The sequence below is a fragment of the Cajanus cajan genome, chromosome 2 (assembly GCF_000230855.2).
Source record: "Cajanus cajan strain Asha chromosome 2, NIPB_CcT2T_4, whole genome shotgun sequence".
NCBI classification, from domain to species: domain Eukaryota; kingdom Viridiplantae; phylum Streptophyta; class Magnoliopsida; order Fabales; family Fabaceae; genus Cajanus; species Cajanus cajan.
The window spans coordinates 71,963,462-71,978,142 of NC_138518.1; the positions used below are offsets into that span (position 1 = coordinate 71,963,462).

At 30.6% G+C, this 14,681-nt stretch overlaps 2 long non-coding RNA genes across 2 annotated transcripts; both read left to right on the forward strand.

Moving 5' to 3' along the window:
• The first annotated feature begins 6 nt into the window (after window positions 1–6).
• On the forward strand, window positions 7–12,507 carry LOC145954526 (uncharacterized). Its single transcript, XR_014431765.1, has 16 exons — window positions 7–128; window positions 221–356; window positions 814–1,457; window positions 5,778–5,885; window positions 6,228–6,317; window positions 6,389–6,486; window positions 6,572–6,680; window positions 6,724–7,022; window positions 7,112–7,588; window positions 7,930–8,514; window positions 8,604–9,082; window positions 9,425–9,521; window positions 9,607–10,008; window positions 10,098–10,146; window positions 10,469–11,504; window positions 11,594–12,507. It is a non-coding gene; the product is annotated as an uncharacterized LOC145954526 (long non-coding RNA).
• Window positions 12,508–12,517: 10 nt separating this feature from the next.
• Window positions 12,518–14,076, forward strand: LOC145954529 (uncharacterized). Its single transcript, XR_014431768.1, has 3 exons — window positions 12,518–12,992; window positions 13,082–13,560; window positions 13,902–14,076. It is a non-coding gene; the product is annotated as an uncharacterized LOC145954529 (long non-coding RNA).
• Window positions 14,077–14,681: the final 605 nt, after the last annotated feature.

Genomic DNA, 14,681 nt, shown 5'->3' on the forward strand with positions numbered 1-14,681 from the left:
TGGTAATCTGGATTCACTCTGGAGCCCTCTCTAGTACAAAAAAGCAAAAGAAAACAAAAAGTGGATAAATGATTTTTAGAGATAGAGTGAATGGAAAGAAGAATGATGGAGAAGGATACAAATCTGCTGTATGCATAGTTCTTTTAATTCTCTTTGAATTGTGGATTTTTTATTTTGTTAGCATAATGTGTATTGCCTTAGCGATGATATGTTTATGTAGTTTTTCAGGTGTTGGGACTTGGGTGTGATTTTGCATCTTGACAACAAGTATAACAAGTGCAATCAAATATAAAATAACAACAAGTATAACAAATGCAATCAAATATAAAATAACTTTTGATATCGTCAAAGATTGGGTAAGATTAAGTTTTTTGTTATTGATTATTCTTTGTTAATTGGTGTGTTGATCATAATTTTATAAAAAATGTAGTTATCTTAATTTTTGTTGAAATATTGATTTTTTAAAATATTAATATTGATTAAAATATTACTTCTTTTTTAAATTGAATTTATCTTAAATTATATATTTTAATAAAAATAAAATAAAAATGATAAGTTAGTCCATATAATGAACTAAGGGTGAAGTAAGTTGATTACTAAAATGAATTAAGTTAATTTTTAATAGTTGAATTTATTATTTATTTAAAAAAATTAGCCCATGGACTTACCCTAGCCTATACGGTTTAGTGGGCTTTTTGACTTTATGAATTTTTTCATCCATGAACTTTTAAGGTTGTGGGCTTTTTTGGCAGTCTCTTTCGATATAATGGATTCACTTGTCTAAAACACTTAACTGTCTCTCTGCTTTCTTAGGCTTTCCTATCTGTTTCCGAGTTCTCTTGTGTAGCGTCCTCTGCTTCTTCTCTCTTCATAGTTCAAGAGCGAAACTCAAGAAGCAAAGGACATGCAAAAGTACTAGTAGAATCTCCCCTATGTTAGGTAAACGCTTCTGTCTCTACGACCCTTGTAGTCATTGTCTTCTTCCTCCGCTAAGGCTGCCAAAGGAAAGTTAAGAAAACATTGTTCAACAATTCAATTCTGCACCCCTTCTTGATTGAAATTGAAAAGCTATTCGATGTTTCTAAAGTTGTAATTTCTTTTTTTCCTCAAAATTCAAGAAAAGCCGTTCTTGGTGAAATTCTTGAATGTCTTATTTATTTTTTCTTTGTTGAGTTGCTTTTTAACCACATTTATAAAATACACTCTTCCTAGCTTTTGGTGTAATTGGGAAAATATGGTAAAATCATATTTCAAATATTTTTTTTCTTTATTTATTTTTTATTTTCATTGTTGAAGTATTTTTTTTTAGAGAAGTCGGTTTTTATCTTCACTTTGTGTTTTTCCGCTTTATTTCAATCAGATGCAAGAATCCAAAATTCTTTTTGTCATGTCGAAGAGATGCGAGAGGAAGAAGCAGCCGTGGCATTGCAAGATGCCATACTACAAGACTGCCTAAGGTTTTGTTCATATTTATTATTCCAATTTCTTTCATTTCTTATATATAATGATAATTATTTTATATTATGTTCTGTGAATTTATTATCTGTGGGTATAACTATACCAGCATACTTACATTTAATGTTAACAAGGTAAAAAGAGGGATAAAATGTCTATAATTTAAATCAGTTTTAACTTGATTATCGTTTCAAACTTGTTTTTAAAACTATTATAATTAAAATTTAGTTTTAAAATTGATTATAGTTTACAACTGGTTTATGATTTGAAACATATTTAAAATTGTTGGTAACTTTGATATTCCTTGCGGCAGAAGCTCAATTTCCCACCAATTGATTTTTTTTTCCTGCTGGATCATGATTTTCATAAGCTAAGCTTTCGGTTTCGGTCTTTGTGCTAGTAGCCCATTATTAGTTGTACTAACAAATTGTAACCCATTCCTTATTTCTTTTACACCTTTTTGTCATTGATTGTTTTTGAAGTCTATGTGTGCATGTTGTTTGTGACTCTAGAACTTGATATGTTTTGTATTCTTTCTCACTTTTTTCTTTCTGATTATGTTTAAAGTATGTAAGTTTGTGCCCTATCTCTTTTGTTTATGTCTATGCTCTATCTTTGTGTGTTTTGTGTGTTTGTCTTTGTCTTTGTATGTTTATGAGTGTGCCTGCTTGTATGTGTTTGTGTGTGCATATCTATGCCTTGTATTTGTGTTTGTGTATGCTATGTCTTCATCTCTTTGTTTATGTGTATGCTTGCTGTTTATGTTTGTCTGTGTTTCTCTTTACATGTGATGTGTTTGTGCTGGTGTTTATCTATGCCTATGCCTTGTCTTTGTCTTTGTGTGATTTATCTTGGTCTCCGTGTTTGCCTTTATTTGTGTATGTGTGCTTTATCTGCCTGTTTTTGGATACAAGTTTGTACGTGTCTTTATCTCCATGTGTTTGTATCTCTCTCCCTCCCTCTGAAATGCAAAATCACGAATCTTGATGCTATCTATTTTGTGTATTGGTTTCCTAAATATTAAGAGGTCAATTTGTAAAGTTTTATTTTATATTCAGTGGTCATGACTTTTCTTATTTATCACGTAAAAGTTTTAGTGACTATACATGTCAGTGACTTTTCACTTGCATTACTGATTTATTTGTAGTTTCCTTTTCAGTTGTCTATGAGACTAGTAGTAAAAGGTCTTTAATTTAATTATTTGTAAATGTCAAATATATTTTGAATATAGACAGTTTTATGTGCATATCATTCATGTATTTCATATACAATAATAATTTAATACATTTCAATTAATGATATAATATATATCAAAATAAATTTAAAAACTTGGATTAAAATAATTTTTTTATTACTAATAATCATTACATATATGATGGACAATTTCAAATTTATTACGGATAATAATTTAAGGCTAAAAGTTAAATGATTTTAAAAAAAATGAGAAATTAGTAAATTTATTTTTGTTTCACTTATTTACTGATAATTATTTATTAATTAATTGTCATTGATTAATGTAATTAATTACTGATTTTTAAAATAAAAAGTTTTTGAAAATATTGATTTAGGATATCATTCATATATGGAATGAATTTGACTTCTTATATATATTTAAAAAATTTCTATAGTAATTTATTGCCAATTGCACTTTTAGCGAACACAAACTTCTATTTAATTATAATATATTATCATTACTATTTCATTTGATTTGAGAATGAGAATATATTATTTCTTGTGTAAATGCTTCTTGACCAGAGGGTATGAAGTTGTTAATACCTATATCTCCTTAAATTTTTCTTTAAACTAATTATAAAAATTTTATTCTATTCTTTTACATGTACAAGAAAACAAAATTCAAACCTTTGTTAAGAAATCATTAATCAACAAGTTCGATAACAAGTTTAATCAATTACTTGAAGAAAGTTTTATATCTCATTGAAAACATGTTACTAACTCAAAATAAAATAAAAATTAAAGCAACATTACTTTTAAATAAGATTTTTTTGGATGTAAACAAAGAAAATATCTTGATTTATTAGTTGATTTCATATTATATTTCTTAAAATTATTTATCTTTTATATTATATTTGTTAAAATTATTTATATTCTTTATTTTAAATTATAATTTTTGTCACTTATTTTGTTTTTAGATACTATTGGACATGTCCTACAAAAGGATGACATTAAGGAGAATGAAAAAAAAATACAAATTGATGTTCTTGTTCTTCAAGATTTAAAGTATTGATTTATTTATTTTTTTAAATTATATAATATTAATTTATTTAATATTTGACATTTTACTAATATGTTCAAATTTCATATGTTTTGTTCAATAATGTTACTAAAGGTACGTTATTTGGGAAAGTTGTGTTGATAAAATGCAACATGTATTTGATGAACATAATCTTAATGGTCCGATTATATTAATTTTTCAATAGTTTACCAACAAATATAATATTCATGTTAAGTTTGGTAAATTCTAAATTTTGTTTAGTTTGTTGATATATGTATTGTATTTATGATAAAAAGATAAAATTTATTTATGTAGGAGAAAATCATGTGTTATTGTAGAAAAAGTAGAAATTATTTAATGAAGTTGAATATTTGATTTCTTTTAAATTTTTAATTATGTTTTATTCATTTTATACATTTAAATATAAAAATTATAAAAAATAGTTATAAATTTTAAATGTTAATTTTAATTATGATAATGTCAAAATTGTTATTAAATATTTGGTTTAATTTATAAAAAATTTATATCCTTAATTTAATTAATGTGTTTTAAGTTGGATTGAAAACTTTAATTTTACCCTTTTTATCCAGAATTTTTTATTTTAAAATAAACAAAAAGTATTAGTATAATATACATCATGTTATAAAATACATTAAAAAGTAGTTTTAGTTTTTAATTTAATGATCATATTTTGTAGTAAATATATTCATTAAAATGGATCAAATCAATTTTAGAGAATTTAAAAATAAAATTGAATGTTTTATCAAAATGTTTAATATTTCTATAAATAAATAATTAAAATAAAAAATATTTTAAATTAATGAAAAAATTATATGTATTAAATATTAAGATTTTTAATATTATTTTTAACTTATTCTTAATATCACTATATTTTATATTTATTGATGTAGTTTATATTTATTTATATAATTAATTAAATACTATTTCATCAAATTTATTAAAAGAAATAGTGAATCGTACGGTTCTATTTTTTCAATTATAAACAAAACAAACACTGTAGGAGGGGGATCTTACTTTCTTAATTCTATTTTGCCTTTTGATTTTTCTTTTTCCCTCGTTCCCGAAAGCAAAAGGGGATCTTTCTTTCTTAATTTTAATTTATAGCAAGAAATGCGATATCAACACATGTTCGGACCAAGTGATTGCAGAAATGATTGAAATGGGTTTTGAGTATTCAAGTATCGTCGAAGCCATAAATGATTGAAACACTGTATGCATAGTTCTTTTAATTCTCTTTGAATTGTGAATTTTTTTTTATTTTGTTAATATAATGTGTATTGCCCAAGCAATCATCATCTTTCTGTAGTATTTCAGGGGTTAGGACTTGGGGTGTGATTTTGTATCTTGACAAGAAGTACAATAAGTACAATCAAATATAAAATAACTTTTGATATCTCAAAGATTAGGTAAGGTTAAGTTTTTGTTATTGATTATTCTTTGTTGATCGGTGTGTTTATCAAAATTTTATAGAAAATGTGGTTATCTTAATTTTTGCTAAAATATTAATTTTTTAGAACAATATAGGTTAATATATTACTTATGTTTCTTTCTATATAAATTCATCTTAACTTGTATATTTTTTAATCTATACTAATATATAAAAAGGATACCCTTTTCACTAACCACCTTGGTCTTCACTTTTTTTTTGACCATTATACCCTTTTATTTTAAAAAATTAGAAAAAATATTTTTTAATCAAATTTAAGAATTTAAAATTAATGAATTAATCATAATACCAATTAGATTAATATATTTTTATTATTTAACATTTATCTTTATTTTATTTTTAAAAGAGGTATGATGTGCCTCGATTTCACTAGTAAAAATAAAATAAAAATGATAAGTTAGTCCATAAAATGTAGTAAGCATGAAATATGTTGATTTCTAAAATGAATTAACTTAATTTAGTAGTTGAAATAATTATTTATTTGAAAAAAATTAGCCTATAAAACACATTCGTATAAGACAGCCTAAGGTTTTGCTCATTCGTCCTTGTGTGATTTATCTTTGTCTCTATTTGTTTAGGGTTTCTGTTTAGTGGTGTGGTGATACCCTTCTGTTTATGCAGGTTCACATTTGAATTCTGGAATCCAGTAAAGAGAATACATCTACTTTGCTTTTGGGTGTTGAATATCTTATCAACATCTCATACGTAGATGATACCGAAAATTTTAAGGTATGATGATGTTGACATTCATAACTTATAGTTGTCCATTTCTTATGTTATGATTATGATTTATGATTGCTAAAACTTGTGTTTTCAAAGTGTGATAAATGATACTATACATAGCTAATATATATAAAAATATAACTAAAATCCAGTTAAAAATTTATTTTATAGGTAATTGTATTTTGTTTTAATAAAAGGCACACTAGAGAAGATATAGGCCCGAAGAACCCGACTCCTTTGGTTTTGGAAAATTAAAAAAAAAATTAAGAACACGAGAGGTATCTTTGTTTATCTTTTGGTTGTGATTTTTTTGAGACAATTATTACTCACATCATGTTTATGTGGCAGGAAAACATACTTTTTGTCATGGTCATTTGGGATGTATTATATTTATGTGAAATCACAATGGGAAAAGATAACAAAGTTATTGCACGACAGGTATCTTTGTTTATCTTTTGGTTGTGATTTTTTTTGAGACAATTATTACTCACATCATGTTTATGTGGCAGGAATACATACTTTTTGTCATGGTCATTTGGGATGTATTATATCTCTGTGAAATCACAACGCGAAAAGATAACAAAGTTGTTATTGTATGTAATATCATGTAAGGGATGTTTTTGTATTGATTTGCTCGATGTTAAATGTTTTTATACCTCTGTTTATTAATATGCCATTGCTTCTGCTGACAGGTATGTTGTAGGACAGTATCCTCGATTTTTAAGAGCTCATTAGACGTTTTTAAAAGCTGTTGCGAATAAGTTTCTTGAGTTTTTGCATGAGACTTATCCTGGAGTTCAGGTTATGTTTTCTTTCCATGTTTTCTGTCCTACTTTTTCTTAAGGTTATGTTTTCTTTCCATGTTTTCTGTCCTACTTTTTCTTATATCAACAACTTAGTTTATGTCCTTGTGCGTGTGCCTGTGTTTGTGTGCTCTGCGTGCTCATTTCTGTGTACTTTGTGTCTGTACTCTATGCTGTGTGCCTTTGTTTGCCTTTGAGTCCTTGTGTGTGCATGCTGTGTTTTGTATGTGTTTCTATGTGCATGTATCTGTCTTTTTTGTGTTCACAGGTGGTAGTCCTTCAGTTTGGGAACACTACCAATATTCTTGAGGCATATTCATATGGTTCAAGTTAGAAACAAGTAAGTCACTGTATTATGGCAAAATTTAATCCGAACATATTGCTAAGTTACTTGTGAAGCATCTCTGACAAATTTTCCCCCTTGTTTAGGGTATCATGCAGAATTTGGCACTGTTCTTCATCTCATTTTGCAAGGCAGGTTTGTTTTCTCAGCTTTATGTCTATCTGTGATTGTATGTTGCAAGTATATATTCATGAAATGTCATGGGTTCAGGTGACATAAGGTGACCTAGTTTTGGGATTTTTTATGCTTTGTGTATGTGTACCATATCATGCGTGTGACATGTTTGAGAATGGGCCCAACTTGCTATATACTGAATTGTCATGTCAATTAGTTTTTTTTACATCTGTGTAGCACCTCTTCCTATGTTTCTTGCTCATAGTTTTTCAGTTTGCTTGATTGTTGTTCAAGTCTGTTAACATCTTTATTTGTGTGGTGATACCATTCTTTTTATGCAGGTTCACATTTGAATTCTGGGATCCAGTAAAGAGAATACATCTACTTTGCTTTTGGGTCTTGAATGTCTTATCAATGTCCCATATGTAGATGATACCGAGGATTTTAAGGTATGATGATGTTGACATTCATGTCTTATGGTTGTCTATTTCTTATGATGTGACTATGATTTACGATTGTTGACACTTGTGTTTTCAAAGTGTGATGAATGATAGTATACATAGCTAATACATATAAGAATATAACTAAAATCCAGTTAAATATTAATTTTATAGGTAATTGTATTTTGTTTTAATAAATGGCACACTAGAGAAGATATAGGCCCGAAGAACCCGACTCCTTTGTTTTTGGAAAATTAAAAAAAATTGAGAACACGACATGTATCTTTGTTTATCTTTTGGTTGTAATTTTTTTTGAAACGATTATTACAAACATCATGTTTATGTGGCAGGAATACATACTTTTTGTCATGGTCATTTGAGATGTGTTATATCTCTGTGAAATCACAACGGGAAAAGATAACAAAGTTGTTATTGCACGTAATATCATGTAAGGGATGTTTTTGTATTGATTTGCTCGATGTTAAATGATGTTATACGTCTGTTTAATAATATGTCGTTGCTTCTGTTGGCAGGTATGTTGTGGGACAGTATCCTTGGTTTTTAAGAGCTCATTGGACATTTCTAAAAGCTGTTGTGAATAAGTTTCTTTAGTTTTTGCATGAGACGCACCCTGGAGTTCAGGTTATGTTTTCTTCCTATGTTTTCTATCCTACTTTTTCTTATATCAACAACTTAGTTTATGTCCCTGTGCATGTGCCTATGTTTGTGTGCTCTACGTGCTTATTTCTGTGTGCTCCGTGTCTGTACTCTGTGTTGTGTGCCTTTGTTTGCCATTGAGACATTGTGTGCTGTATATTGTATGTGTTTCTATGTGCGTGTATCTGTCTTTTTTGTGTTCACAGGTGGTAGCTCTTAAGTTTGGGAACACTACCAATATTTTTTAGGCATATTCATATGGTTCAAGTGAGGAACAAGTAAGTCCCTGTATTATGGCAAAATTGAATCCGGACATACTGCTAAGTTACTTGAGAAGCATCTCTGACAAATTTTCCCCCTTGTTTAGGGTATCATGCAGAATTTGGCACTGTTCTTCATCTCATTTTGCAAGGCAGGTTTGTTTCCTCAACTTTATGTCTATCTATGATTGTATGTTGCAAGTATATATTCATGAAATGTCATGGGTTCAGGTGAAATAAGGTGACCTTGTTTTTGGAATTTTTATGCTTTGTGTATGTGTACAATATCATGCGTGTGGCATGTTTGAGAATGGACCCACATTGTTATATGCTAAATTGTCATGATAATCAGTTTTTTTTCCACATCTGTCTAGCACCTCTTCCTCTGTATCTTGCTCATAGTTTTTCAGTTTGCTTGATTAGTGTTCATGCCCGTTAACATCTTTATTGGTGTGGTGATACCATTCTTTTTATGCAGGTTAACTTTTGAATTCTGAAATCCAGTAAAGAGAATACATCTGCTTTGCTTTTGGGCCTTGATTGTCTTATCAACGTCCCATATGTAGATGATATCGAGGATTTTAAGGTATGATGATGCTGACATTCATGTCTTATGGTTGTCTATTTCTTATGTTGTGATTATGATTTATGATTGTTGAAACTTGTGTTTTCAAAGTGTGATGAATGATAGTATACATAGCTAATACATATAAAAATAGAACTATAATCCAGTTAGATATTAATTTTATAGGTAATTGTATTTTGTTTTAATAAATGGCACACTAGAGAAGATATAGGCCCGAAAAACCCGACTCCTTTATTTTTGGAAAATTAAAAAAAATTGAGAACACGACATGTATCTTTGTTTATCTTTTGGTTGTGATTTTTTTTTGAAACGATTATTACTCACATCATGTTTATGTGGCAGGAATACATACTTTTTGTCATGGTCATTTGAGATGTGTTATATTATGTGAAATTACAACGGGAAAAGATAACAAAGTTGTTATTGCACGTAATATCATGTAAGGGATGTTTTTGTATTGGTTTGCTCGATGTTAAATGATGTTATACCTCTGTTTAATAATATGCCATTTTTTCTGTTGGCAGGTATGTTGTGGGACAGTATCCTTGGTTTTTAAGAGCAAATTGGACGTTTCAAAAAGTTGTTGTGAATAAGTTTCTTTAGTTTTTGCATGAGACGCACCCTGGAGTTCAGGTTACGTTTTATTCCTATGTTTTCTGTCCTACTTTTTCTTATATCAACAACTTAGTTTATGTCCCTGTGCGTGTGCATGTGTTTGTGTGCTCCACGTGCTCATTTCTGTGTGCTCCGTGTCTGTACTCTGTGCTGTGTGCCTTTGTTTGCCATTGAGACATTGTGTGTTGTATATTATATGTGTTTCTATGTGCGTGTATCTGTCTTTTTTGTGTGCACAGGTGGTAGCCCTTCAGTTTGGGAACACTACCAATATTCTTGAGGCATATTCATATGGTTCAAGTTAGGAACAAGTAAGTCCCTGTATTATGGGAAAATTGAATCTGGACATACTGCTAAGTTACTTGTGAAGCATCAATGACAAATTTTCCCCCTTGTTTAGGGTATCACGCAGAATTTGGCACTGTTCTTCATCTCCTTTTGCAAGGCAGGTTTGTTTCCTCAACTTTATGTCTATCTATGATTGTATGTTGCAAGTATATATTCATGAAATGTCATGGGTTCAGGTGAAATAAGGTGACCTTGTTTTTGGATTTTGTATGCTTTGTGTATGTGTACAATATCATGCGTGTGGCATGTTTGAGAATGGACCCACATTGTTATATGCTAAATTGTCATGATAATTAGTTTTTTTTCCACATCTGTCTAGCACCTCTTCCTCTGTATCTTGCTCATAGTTTTTCAGTTTGCTTGATTAGTGTTCATGCCCGTTAACATCTTTATTGGTGTGGTGATACCATTCTTTTTATGCAGGTTAACTTTTGAATTCTGAAATCCAGTAAAGAGAATACATCTGCTTTGCTTTTGGGCCTTGATTGTCTTATCAACGTCCCATATGTAGATGATATCGAGGATTTTAAGGTATGATGATGCTGACATTCATGTCTTATGGTTGTCTATTTCTTATGTTGTGATTATGATTTATGATTGTTGAAACTTGTGTTTTCAAAGTGTGATGAATGATAGTATACATCGCTAATACATATAAAAATAGAACTATAATCCTGTTAGATATTAATTTTATAGGTAATTGTATTTTGTTTTAATAAAAGGTACACTAGAGAAGATATAGGCCCGAAGAACCCGACTCCTTTGTTTTTGGAAAATTAAAAAAAAATTGTGAACACGACATGTATCTTTGTTTATCTTTTGATTGTGATTTTTTTTTGAAACGATTATTACTCACATCATGTTTATGTGGCAGGAATACATACTTTTTGTCATGGTCATTTGAGATGTGTTATATCTCTGTGAAATCACAACGGGAAAAGATAACAAAGTTGTTATTGCATGTAATATCATGTAAGAGATGTTTTTGTATTGTTTTGCTCGATGTTAAATGATGTTATACCTCTGTTTAATAATATGTCATTGTTTCTGTTGGCAGGTATGTTGTGGGACAGTATCCTTGGTTTTTAAGAGCTCATTGGACATTTCTAAAAGCTGTTGTGAATAAGTTTCTTTAGTTTTTGCATGAGACGCACCCTGGAGTTCAGGTTATGTTTTCTTCCTATGTTTTCTGTCCTACTTTTTCTTATATCAACAACTTAGTTTATGTCCCTGTGCGTGTGCGTGTGTTTGTATGCTCTACGTGCTCATTTCTGTGTGCTCCGTGTCTGTACTCTGTGCTGTGTGCCTTTGTTTGCCCTTGAGACGTTGTGTGCTGTATATTGTATGTGTTTCTATGTGCGTGTATCTGTCTTTTTTGTGTTCACAGGTGGTAGCCCTTCAGTTTGGGAACACTACCAATATTCTTGAGGCATATTCATATGGTTCAAGTTAGGAACAAGTAAGTCCCTGTATTATGGGAAAATTGAATCTGGACATACTGCTAAGTTACTTGTGAAGCATCTCTGGCAAATTTTCCCCCTTGTTTAGGGTATCATGCAGAATTTGGCACTGTTCTTCATCTCATTTTGCAAGGCAGGTTTGTTTTCTCAACTTTATGTCTATCAATGATTGTTTGTTGCAAGTATATATTCATGAAATGTCATGGGTTCAGGTGAAATAAGGTGACCTTGTTTTTGGATTTTTTATGATTTGTGTATGTGTACAATATCATGCGTGTGGCATGTTTGAGAATAGACCCACATTGTTATATGCTAAATTGTCATGATAATTAGTTTTTTTTCCACATCTGTCTACCACTTCTTCCTCTGTTTCTTGCTCATAGTTTTTCAGTTTGCTTGATTAGTGTTCATGCCCGTTAACATCTTTATTGGTGTGGTGATACCATTCTTTTTATGCAGGTTAACTTTTGAATTCTGAAATCCAGTAAAGAGAATACATCTGCTTTGCTTTTGATTGTCTTATCAACGTCCCATATGTAGATGATATCGAGGATTTTAAGGTATGATGATGCTGACATTCATGTCTTATGGTTGTCTATTTCTTATGTTGTGATTATGATTTATGATTGTTAAAACTTGTGTTTTCAAAGTGTGATGAATGATAGTATACATAGCTAATACACATAAAAATAGAACTATAATCCAGTTAGATATTAATTTTATAGGTAATTGTATTTTGTTTTAATAAAAGGCACACTAGAGAAGATATAGGCCCGAAGAACCCGACTCCTTTGTTTTTAGAAAATTAAAAAAAATTGTGATCACGACATGTATCTTTGTTTATCTTTTGGTTGTGATTTTTTTTTGAAACGATTATTACTCACATCATGTTTATGTGGCAGGAATACATACTTTTTGTCATGGTCATTTGAGATGTGTTATATCTCTGTGAAATCACAACGGGAAAAGATAACAAAGTTGTTATTGCATGTAATATCATGTAAGAAATGTTTTTGTATTGGTTTGCTCGATGTTAAATGATGTTATACCTCTGTTTAATAATATGCCATTGTTTCTGTTGGCAGGTATGTTGTGGGACAGTATCCTTGGTTTTTAAGAGCTCATTGGACATTTCTAAAAGCTATTGTGAATAAGTTTCTTTAGTTTTTGCATGAGACGCACCCTGGAGTTCAGGTTATGTTTTCTTCCTATGTTTTCTGTCCTACTTTTTCTTATATCAACAACTTAGTTTATGTCCCTGTGCGTGTGCCTATGTTTGTGTGCTCTACGTGCTCATTTCTGTGTGCTCCGTGTCTGTACTCTGTGTTGTGTGCCTTTGTTTGCCCTTGAGACATTGTGTGCTGTATATTGTATGTGTTTCTATGTGCGTGTATCTGTCTTTTTTGTGTTCACAGGTGGTAGCCCTTTAGTTTGGGAACACTACCAATATTCTTGAGGCATATTCATATGGTTCAAGTTAGGAACAAGTAAGTCCCTGTATTATGGCAAAATTGAATCTGGACATGCTGCTAAGTTACTTGTGAAGCATCTCTGACAAAGTTTCCCCCTTGTTTAGGGTATCATGCAGAATTTGACACTGTTCTTCATCTCGTTTTGCAAGGCAGGTTTGTTTCCTCAACTTTATGTCTATCTGTGATTGTATGTTGCAAGTATATATTCATGAAATGTCATGGGTTCAGGTGAAATAAGGTGACCTTGTTATTGGATTTTTTATGCTTTGTGTATGTGTACAATATCATGCGTGTGGCATGTTAGAGAATGGACCCACATTGTTATATGCTAAATTGTCATGATAATTAGTTTTTTTTCCACATCTGTCTAGCACCTCTTCCTCTGTTTCTTGCTCATAGTTTTTCGGTTTGCTTGATTAGTGTTCATGCCCGTTAACATCTTTATTGGTGTGGTGATACCATTCTTTTTATGCAGGTTAACTTTTGAATTCTGAAATCCAGTAAAGAGAATACATCTGCTTTGCTTTTGGGCCTTGATTGTCTTATCAACGTCCCATATGTACATGATATCAAGGATTTTAAGGTATGATGATGCTGACAATCATGTCTTATGGTTGTCTATTTCTTATGTTGTGATTATGATTTATGATTGTTGAAACTTGTGTTTTCAAAGTGTGTTGAATGATAGTATACATAGCTAATACATATAAAAATAGAACTATAATCCAGTTAGATATTAATTTTATAGGTAATTGTATTTTGTTTTAATAAAAGGCACACAGAGAAGATATAGGCCCGAAGAACCCGACTCCTTTGTTTTTGGAAAATTAAAAAAAATTGTGAACACGACATGTATCTTTGTTTATCTTTTGGTTGTGATTTTTTTTTGAAACGATTATTACTCACATCATGTTTATGTGGCAGGAATACATACTTTTTGTCATGGTCATTTGAGATGTGTTATATCTTTGTGAAATCACAACAGGAAAAGATAACAAAGTTGTTATTGCAGGTAATATCATGTAAGAGATGTTTTTGTATTGGTTTGCTCGATGTTAAATGATGTTATACCTCTGTTTAATAATATGCCATTGTTTCTGTTGGCAGGTATGTTGTGGGACAGTATCCTTGGTTTTTAAGAGCTCATTGGACATTTCTAAAAGCTGTTGTGAATAAGTTTCTTTAGTTTTTGCATGAGACGCACCGTGGAGTTCAGGTTATGTTTTCTTCCTATGTTTTCTGTCCTACTTTTTCTTATATCAACAGCTTAGTTTATGTCCCTGTGCGTGTTCCTATGTTTGTGTGCTCTACGTGCTCATTTCTGTGTGCTCCGTGTCTGTACTCTGTGCTGTGTGCCTTTGTTTGCCCTTGAGACATTGTGTGCTGTATATTGTATGTGTTTCTATATGCGTGTATCTGTCTTTTTTGTGTTCACAGGTGGTAGCCCTTCAGTTTGGGAACACTACCAATATTCTTGAGGCATATTCATATGGTTCAAGTTAGGAACAAGTAAGTCCCTGTATTATGGCAAAATTGAATCCGGACATATTGCTAAGTTACTTGTGAAGCATCTCTGACAAAGTTTCCCCCTTGTTTAGGGTATCATGCAGAATTTGGCACTGTTCTTCATCTCATTTTGCAAGGCAGGTTTGTTTCCTCCGCTTTATGTCTATCTGTGATTGTATGTTGCAAGTATATATTCCT